General features: G+C 32.5%; 1 long non-coding RNA gene across 1 annotated transcript; it reads right to left on the bottom strand.

The window, feature by feature from the left end:
* Positions 1–5216: 5216 nt before the first annotated feature.
* On the bottom strand, positions 5217–9555 carry LOC132172279 (uncharacterized). Its single transcript, XR_009439130.1, has 3 exons — positions 9338–9555; positions 8450–8549; positions 5217–5651 (listed from the first exon to the last, which is right to left on the bottom strand). It is a non-coding gene; the product is annotated as an uncharacterized LOC132172279 (long non-coding RNA).
* Between the last annotated feature and the right edge of the window lie 451 nt (positions 9556–10006).

Below are 10006 nucleotides of genomic sequence, written 5' to 3'. Positions count from 1 at the left end.
AAAAAAAAAAAAAAAAAAAAAAAATCAACTTTTTTTTTTTTTTTTTTTTTAACTTTAACTTTAACTTTAACTTTAAGTTGAGTGGATGTTAGAATATATTTTTATGTTCAAATTTAATTTGATTGGATCTCTTACCTTTTAAGTAATCATACTATTTTTATGTTTATGTTATTCTCATCTATGTAGTTTTCTTATAAGTATGATTGTTTTCTATTATCAATCATATTAAATCAATAATTTTTTTTTTTTTTTTTTTTTTAAAAAAGCTTAAAACAAAATTGTCTCTCTTTTTATTATGTTTTCACTTTTCCTTCACTAGGCGGCTAAGTGATTCAGAAGATATGATAGTATATTTATAGGGGTGTCAATACGTGCGGTTTAACCGCTTAACCGCTAACCGTCTAACTGCTATAACTGCCTAACGGTTAGTGGTTATTGGGTTTACTAACCGTAACCGCTAACCGCCTTTTTATATAATATATTTTTATAATTATAATTATAAAAATATTTATATATATAACATAATCACTTGATTATTAAATCACAATTTTTTTAAAAAATAATTAAATCACAATTTGAGTATTAATATATTATCACTATAATTAATATGATTATATCATATAATCACTTGATTATTAAATCAAAATTTTTTGAAAAAATAATTAAATCACAACTTGAGTATTAATATATTATCACTATAGTTTATATGATTATACCACATGATCAATTGATTATTAAATCATTTGATTATATAATAATAAACTATACATATATAATATAACATAATTCATAAGTATACCAATTTATACTAATACAATAATTAAATATCTAGAGACTTATTTCCAATGTAAACTTATAAGCCTATATATGTTATAAGTCTACATATGCATATGAATAATATAAATGTATAATATTAATACTTAATCATATGATTCAATGACAATTCAAATACTTTATTCAAGACTTCAAGTGAATCATATTATTAATGTACAATAATGATATGATTCGTATAATATCAAATTAAGTAATTGACATTGAATTAAACAATGACCAATGTGTTACTTATAAACACAATTTAATTACAATACAATTATATTAAACACGTTTTAATATGTGTACATGCTTGTGCCTTAATATTATTATGTTTAAGTTTATAACTTTTTTTCTTTTGATGTCCACAGGATTTGCTAGAGGACCAAATGAGAGGACTGATGAAGTTTTAATGTTTTATTTGTATCATTTAATGTTTTATTTGAACTTATTTTATATGCTTTGTGTTGAACTTTATATATATATATATATATATATATATATATATATATATATATATATGTTGTGACAGTTATATGAATTCTGAACTTTTTTTTTATATATATATTGTGTTGAATTTTTTTTTAATTTGTTGTTTTTTAAAAAAAAAAAGAAAAGAAAAAGTTAACTGGTTATGATTTAATATTTAAGGAAATTTTTTTAAAGTACAAGTAAATGTAAATTTTGGGTAAAATATTTTTGATTTTTCAATATGGGCTCTTTTTATAGTAATTAGGCCCAAGAAGACACAAAAAAAAAAAAAAAAGTCGAAAAGCGATATATTGTACTTTATGTTCTTCCGTGCAACCTGCGAGTAGCAAAATTTCTTCTACGTCGGTCAGCCAATTTTCGCACTCCACAGGATCTCATTTCCCATCGATAGGAGGAATGGGGAGTCGCTCGAAGCGTTTGAATGGGCAGCTGCGCTCTTCCTCACGGGGTGCTTCTCTTCTAAGATCAGTTATGGCTGTGACGAATTGCCTAGCCATAGCTTGAAACATTTGAGCCATATCCAGGGTAGCCTCAACTTCCAAACCTTGGGAAGATCCTTCTCCTCCTTCTGCCATGACTCTGTAACGTGCCAAAAATTAGAGTTTCCTATTTAACTACTTACAAAAATTTAAATCATAAGCGTAGTGATGCAATCTGACCTAAGCCTGGGTTTCCACGTTATTTCCTAGGTTAAAAAAATACAAGTCAAACTCATAGTTGACTTAGCTTTGATACCATACTTGTCACGCCCCCGATTAAGGTGAATATGGGAACGTGAACTTAAAAGCAAAAACACAATAATTAAGGAATATAATTATCAGATATCATTTCATTAATAGTAAACCAAGGGAGGATAAGAAGTCAAAAGCTATATAGAACTAGTGTTTTAATATGAACATATACAAGATCTGTTTTACACATGAGCTGGGAACCCAAAAAAAAAAAACAAACAAACAAACATTTCAAGCGCTATTAGGAGGCATAATCAAAAGCGACTACTATAGGGAGGTTATAGCCTCCCCATGCGTCAAGTGTTCTCCTATATACACATAACAAAAATTGTGCAGTCTACAAAAAAACAAAAGTCTGCACAACAATGGCTTGATCCTTGCAACCCATTGGAATCCCAAGCTCTAAAACTCCTACGGCTCCTCAAAGCAGTAGGTCCATGTATCCCAAGCATAAGGCCATATAATCGGGTCCTCAAGAATGAGGACACCTACGGGAAGCCCCATTCTCAACACTATTATGTATAACGGCATCTGAAAAATTTAAAAGGAAAATGGGTGAGTTCGACAACTCAGTAAGTAGCCACAATACCAAAATGTTATAAAACATGCTATGCAGATGTTATGCTAAAATCTCAGTTATGCACAAATAATAAAGTAATTGACAATTAATAACAAGTAACTTATAAAATGTACAAGAATTTCCTTTTACTTTTCTTTTCAAAACTACTGTTTTACCATTTTGACCCAACGCCACAAATTTACCATGAGCAGCGCATGTTGGCTTGTCCCGAAGGACTTATATGCTCATCCTGTCGTCACAGGGGAGAGCTACGAGGTTGGAAACTTCCCTAGGTGAAGGCCACCTAGCCAATAGCACACACATTTTCGTAACCATCATTTGGTGTGCTTGCCATGCTACCCTATGCAGTACCGATCGTCATTATAATCGTGTCTCGGGTTAAACATATATAAACATAAATGCACATATAACATTTCATATGATTTGTAAGCTCATCTGCAACTGTATATTGTGCCATGAATGTACATATAACATTTCATATGATTTGTAAACTCATCTATGCCATGAACTTTGAGAACTTTTTTCATTCATGATTACAGTCATGCATAAATCATGAAATATGGTAACTGTAACATGTAAAATTTCTGAACAATGACATATGATTGAATAAAACTTGGAATTAAAATATGGATGGAAGTACAATTGAAAATCATGTAAGTGACTTTTCTATAAAATCTCCAACATTTTTCCAAAAGATTTATAATAAAATTTGTTGGAATTTTTGGTGTTGTGTCCCCTTACTTGGATTTGACGTTGGGTTGAGTCGAGTCGTCATTTCACCTAAATAAATTGTAAAGATGAACTTAGAAGAGTATATTAAAGTTTTAGTCAAAATTTTAAATAAAATATTCATATATATATAAATGAATATTTTGATCAATATATATATATATATTGATCAATTAATGGACTTGCAATAGACAAACATTTTTTTCTTAATAAAAAAAAAAAAGGAAAAATATATTTTGTTTCCCGAACAAATAACCATTTTTTATAGAGCCTCATGAACCCACAACTATGACACTTGTATACATTAAACTATCACTTTGTTGCAACTTAGCCCCATCCATCGGTCTTGAGCGTATGTTTGACAAAAAACCAATTTTAACCAAAATCTTCCTAAAACACCCTTAATTTGACCATTTCAAAACCAAATTTACTTTCGTAATTATGAATTGGTAAAAGTAAAGACTACCAAATTTTTGTTTTTTTTTTTAAAAAAAATAAAAATAAATAAATAAATAAATAACGAAGGTCCCCATGTGCAATGCATGTTGGAGCCACGTCACTTTAAAAAATATTTGTTTTTAACTTTAAACAAAAAATGAGATAAAAAAATTAAGGGTTACCGAACCACCCCGGTTTTTATTTGGAAAAAATCTAAAATAAATCTTTGTGTCAAACCATCATTTTAAATATCTTTTCAATTTTTATTTTATTTTATTTTTCAGTTTTAATATATATATATATATAAAAGTTGTGACACTTATAAAAATGTTATAATATCAAATTTTCATTTAATTTTAAGATATGTTGTCTAAAAAAGAGCTGTCCAATCAAACAAGATGTGTTTCTCCATAAAAGACATTTAATTAAAGATAACATGACTACTCTGATGTTGATGGTCAATTCGCTAACTTGATGTAGCCTGGGTAGATAAATTTAATGAGAGCAGATGGACGAAATAATGAAGAAGAATAATTGAATAATAAAGCAACAAGAAACTAATAGGGATATTTGTTGTGGTTAAGGAATAAAGACTACACTAACCATTGTCACTTGAAGTTGCTTCACTCATTTCTCTTTGATTGATTCTATAATTAATTTCTTTATTTTATTTTATTTTTTTGTGAAGATGTGATGATTTTATTCTTAAATATATATTTTCTAAAATATTTTATTTCTTATTAATTGCATTAATGTCATCTAGTTGGCATTTTATACCCATGCAATGATGCAAATGAAGATGGGTTTTAGAGTCATCAAACTTCCTTATTTTATTTGAATCTAGTAATATTAGAGACAATCTTTTTATTTTATTTTCATCTTTTTAAAACCAATTTTAACCATGATCTTCCTAAAATACCCTTACTTTGACCATTTCAAAACCAATTTTACCTTTTGTAATTATTAATTGGTAAAAATAAAGACTACAAAATTTTTGTTTTTAAAAAAAAACTAAGGTCCTCATGTGCAAAGCATGTTGGAGCCACGTCACTTTAAAAAATATTTGTTTTTTACTTTTATTAAAAAAAAATTGAGATAAAAAATTTAAGAGTGACCGAACTATCCCAATTTTTATTTGCAAAAAATATATATATTTTTTTGTTAACTTTTACTAAAAAAATAAATCTTTGAATTTTTTTAATATCTAAAAAAAGAAAAAAAAAATTTGTTGTTGTTTTTGTTTTTTTTTTTTTTGTTGAGAAAAACATAGCATTTCATTCAATAATACCACGAGCATAAAGCTCTTACATCATAGAGCAAAGATCTGAAGCAACCATAGCATAAAACTACAAAATTACCAAGTTTAGTACAATATTCGAGACCAATCCGCTAACCCATGAGTAAAATCAGATTTAATACTAGATCTGTGACAGACAGACTCAATCAAATGCATAGATAGTAATTATTCCTCGACCCTGAGAGCGGAAAGACTCTCATGCCGAAACTCTTCCTCCTCGACTCGAAGGCCAGGATAATGATCACATTCACAACCCAAAGGTCTGGACCAAAATTAATTAACCCGAAGGCGACATAGATCGAGTGAAAGAGGAAAGAGCCTTATTACAAGCCGAACAAAACAGAGAAATAAACAATACAGGGAAAAAGCATACGCCAAAACACAAATACATCTTAAAGAAGCAACAGAACATGGAAATAAAACAAGAAAAGAAACAGCACACTCCGATCACGCACACGCCGGGAACCGAAAACCGAATGGACGTTGGAAGCTCATCACAGCGGGGATTCGTCGAAAGGCCCAACAGTGGACGGTGGGCGGCGAACAGGCGCAGAGAAGACCGGCAAAGTAGGACCTGAAAACAACCACAAACAAGAAAAAAAAAAAAAAAAAAAAGGAAAAAACAACAATGAACCATCAAAACAGGGAAAAAGAGCACAAAGTGGGAAGACGGTAGCTGGAAGGGAGCCGGACCCGTGCAGGCCGGAAACCGCCGCGTAAGGGGCATGGGAGCTCGACGCGGTGGGGACGCATAAAAGAAAACCCTAATAGCGGGCAGTGAAGCAGTGACACAGGTTGGTGGCTACCACAGACAAAATCCGAACCCACAAAGAGCCGAAACAAGGCTAAGGAGCTTGCTGTAGAAAATGAAGGCGGGGAAAAAAACGGAGAAAAACAAAGGGGGAAATGAGCGGCAAGGAAGGGGAAGACATGAGGCACCGGGGTTAGGGCATCAAGTAAATAACTAGCACCGGAGCGAGGAGGAGGAGGAGGGGAGGAGGGAGGCAGCCAAATGGCCAACCCTCCTCCCCTATGTGGCTGAAGGGTTTCGCTTTTCGCTTTTCTCTCTAGCGGCTAGAGAGAAAAGAGACGACTAGGGTTTTCGAGTCTAATCTACTAATTTCGTACCAAAATAAAAAGAGTGTTTTAAGATGTCTTTGTCCTCCTCTTCTTCTCGTCCTTCAAATTCCCTCCTCTCATTTCACAATTGTCATTCATCTCAAACAATTTCAATTTTCATATCAAGGATCATAATTTCAAGGTACACGCCGCTTGGTTTATATATACGATATTTTCTTCTATAAACCATCCATTTACAACAATTAAAAATCAAAATCAAAACCGAAATCCCCAATTTTCATGTATAAGAACTCTAAATTTCGAAATTTCGAAATTTAGTCAAACTCATTACAATTTGAATGAACCTACATGTAATTCTATACAGACTCGTTCATTAGTTTTGAAACATTAGAACGAAATAATGAAAATCCCCAATTTCATTATCTTAGAACCCTAATTTTAAAAAATTCCAATACACAACAATCTAACTAGAATTTCCTCGTCTCCAAGGGGTAACTCAATCGGCTGAGGATTACACTTCATAAAGCAGAAGTCACTAGTTCAAATCATCATCCTCCCTTCCCCTTTCTTTGTGCGAACATGTCAAAAAAAAAAATGCACGTAATTCTAGTATGCATCTTTAATTTTTATAACTGACCATTATAAGTCGACAATTAAGGTTACAGTTGAGCTAAACCCGAACTTATTACTGAGTTAGATAACTTGATTAAACTTAGTTTATTTATTTTTTGAACGAACTCGAGCTTGGTTACAAGTTACTCAATTTATTTGTTCGTTTTATATATAAAGTAAATATTGTAATTGTTTAAGGTTTTTTTTTCTCGTTAGTTAATTAATTAATGTTAAAGCTTTTATTGTTTGAGTTAATTAAATAAATTAACTTGAATCTTAAACAATCTAACTTCAAGTCTATATGTTTGTCTATGCATATATATTTATTACACACATATACACACAAATATTTATATCAAGGCTCCCAATTACAATAATTCAAACTATATCTATTACATTGCAAAGAGAGTTTTACTTTATAACATATGCTTTTACTCTCTTTATCTTACAAAGAATTAGTGCCTTAAGCAAAAAGGGAAATCAAATCACCCATGTACATGGCTAGAAGTTAAAAGTTACAAATGGGTAGATAAAGGGTTACAGCAGAACGACACCAAGACAACTGGCTAGGCTATTTCTCAACGTTGTTCATTATCTTCCATTTCCACGTACATGAAACGGTTGCATGTGTGATAATCTCTTAAGAATTTTGAGAATGACATTACATCCATATCTACATGGCTTGTCCAGAACAAGGAAAGATCTCAGAGCATGCTTGATGGTAGGCAAAATTTGCTATCTCATCTGTGTTCCTGATGATCATACTAGTTAGTCAGAATATCTATTCGCACTGAGACTTCTTTTGTGCGACATTCTTGGCTTACTTCTAAGGTCTAGCAACCTTAGTCATCCATACTGCATGTTGACTGTTTCTCTTCCTCGTTAGATGACACACGTTGTTGCAAACATCATGTGATCCGTGTTGTAACAGAAAATGTTACAACTCAGAGCTCACTAATAATGAATTTGTTGAAGGGAAGTTCAACCCATATTTTTCTTGCCTCAAGCAAGTGATGACGGCGGCGGTGGTTGTTGTCATACATGGTGGAAAATGGACTTAAATTGGTGTAAAGAAGTTTCTCCATTATCAGAATGCACAAAACGATGTGGCAGCCGGTTGAGAGCATCAGAGAGGGTTGTTAGCAGGATAGTGTGTAAGGTTGTTTGCGTTTGTTTCCAGCTAGTATTACTCTAGAGCAAGAAGGTGGTTTTGATGAAGTACGTTAAGAGGTGCAGAGGCTATGGAGAGGGGAGAGGAATATACCATAGTTAGGGAAAGCCAAACATTTTTCCTCCCCACAACAGCCCCTCTCTCTGTCAAGCGCTATGTGGTGGAGGGGTTGGGTTTCACTATTAATTCTAAGGGAAGGTTTAGGGTTTGGACTCGAACCTTGTATGCAATGACCGCAGCTGTCCTATAAGACAAAGTTTGATACTGCACTCTTTTGCATACATGGTCTTTGTCGCCGTTTTTTTGTTTTTTGTTTTTGATGTTTAATAAAGTAATTTTTGTTGTTGTTAGGGGGTTTATGTAATGTTAGGAATGTGAGTAAACAAGTGTGGTAATGTTTGGAATGTGAGTAAAAAGGAGTTTGGAATGTGAGTAAAAAGGAGTTGCTGCAATTGATGAAATTTGCACTTTGACTTCTTAGTTTGAACCGTCTCAAGGTGGTCACTGACCTCATGACATCGCCATCTTGATCTTGACGCCATGCCCGGCTTGCTTGTCATTAATTTGTTTGACCATAGAATGAGAATCAAGAATGCTTTCAAGTCCATCCTGCAAAAAAAAAACCTTTTGTCATAATCATAGTGCTGAAGAATCTAGCATGCGAAAAAGGTAGACAATAGACCAACGAGCCAAAAAAACAGAAGTACATTTGCAATCAAAAGTAACTAATTCTCTTATGTGGTAACCGGGAGACCCTTGTGGACTCCCTGATTTAGCAGTTAGTGGTACATAAAAGGATGAATATAGTTGGCTCTCTTAAGAAGCATGTACTTGAAGTTTGAAATAGAAAGAAACAGTGCATTTATAATTAATTGCATAAATTTATCAATTCTGGAATGATAAAGGTACAGCCATCTTCACCAACACAATCTTTCTTAAAATTCTTGTTTTGGGAACTGCTCTTATTTCACCAAAATTAATTGCTTCATGTCATAAAGTCATTTCCATTCTCTCCTCATAAAAGATATCAATACCATTCTCCTAGTATTGTGCAAATATTAGATATTTAAATAGATCTATCAGGAACCATGTCATTGAGGAGAGAAATAATGTGAAAAGGAAGGACAGTTTTTTTTTTACAGAACAAGGGTAGCACTAGGAAAAAGTTTGAAATGAAGGCCTTATGTAGAAATGAGTGAATATAGCTATAGAGTAAACAAGGGGTAAAGATCATGAGGTTAACTAGAGATCCAAACAATAGAGGCATGCTAAGTAGTCCTTTACAGAATTCAAACATGCAACCTACTCAGGAAGGAACTTAAGCATATCATGATGCTAATGATGAAAATTGAAGTGCAATTAACACTGAGAATATAGCTTAATCAGGAAAATGAAACTTTATCAGATAGAAGTCCTTCTATCAACGCCCATGACTTACGGAGAAAGCAAAAAATTCTCTGTTTTTAGCACTCTGATGAAGAAAAGATTCCATCTCAATCAATCAAGCTTATTATTCATCACCATAATGGTATTCCTATGTTGAAAACTTCTAGTATTATAGGAGTATAAGAAGAAATGAATTTTGGATAAAATTAATAGGAAAGGAAACTCCTGGAATGAGTTGTAGGAGGTGGATTTCTAAAGTGACTTGAGATGAATTTATATAGACACGATCCAGGAATCTGCATGTAACCAAAAGGCCTAGGTGATGACACCTGCCTAGAATGGGTCTATAGCTGTCAATCGTTCGTAGTGGTAACGCCTGCCTAAGTCCGGTCTATAGCTGTCAATCATCGGTTACCAGCCTACGTCAGCTGTCAATCATCGGTTACCAGCCTAAGTCAGCTGTCAACCATGAAGAATGTAACGTTAGATCTATCAAATCGTGGCCAAAACTTTTGTGTTGCAAAAACAAATGGGGTAAGCTGCAATACATTTATCATAAATACCTTTTTTTAGTACTCATTTCTTTAATAGTTTGAACATTAAATTTGAAAACAAACTACTTGAAAAGATTCATATTTATATTACATGTCTTGTTATCTGTAACTAAACAGAGTCTAATA

Source organism: Corylus avellana, chromosome ca2 (assembly GCF_901000735.1).
Source record: "Corylus avellana chromosome ca2, CavTom2PMs-1.0".
In the NCBI taxonomy this organism is placed as follows: domain Eukaryota; kingdom Viridiplantae; phylum Streptophyta; class Magnoliopsida; order Fagales; family Betulaceae; genus Corylus; species Corylus avellana.
Note: the sequence above shows the minus strand (reverse complement) of the source record. Positions and strands in the feature narration are given on the sequence as shown.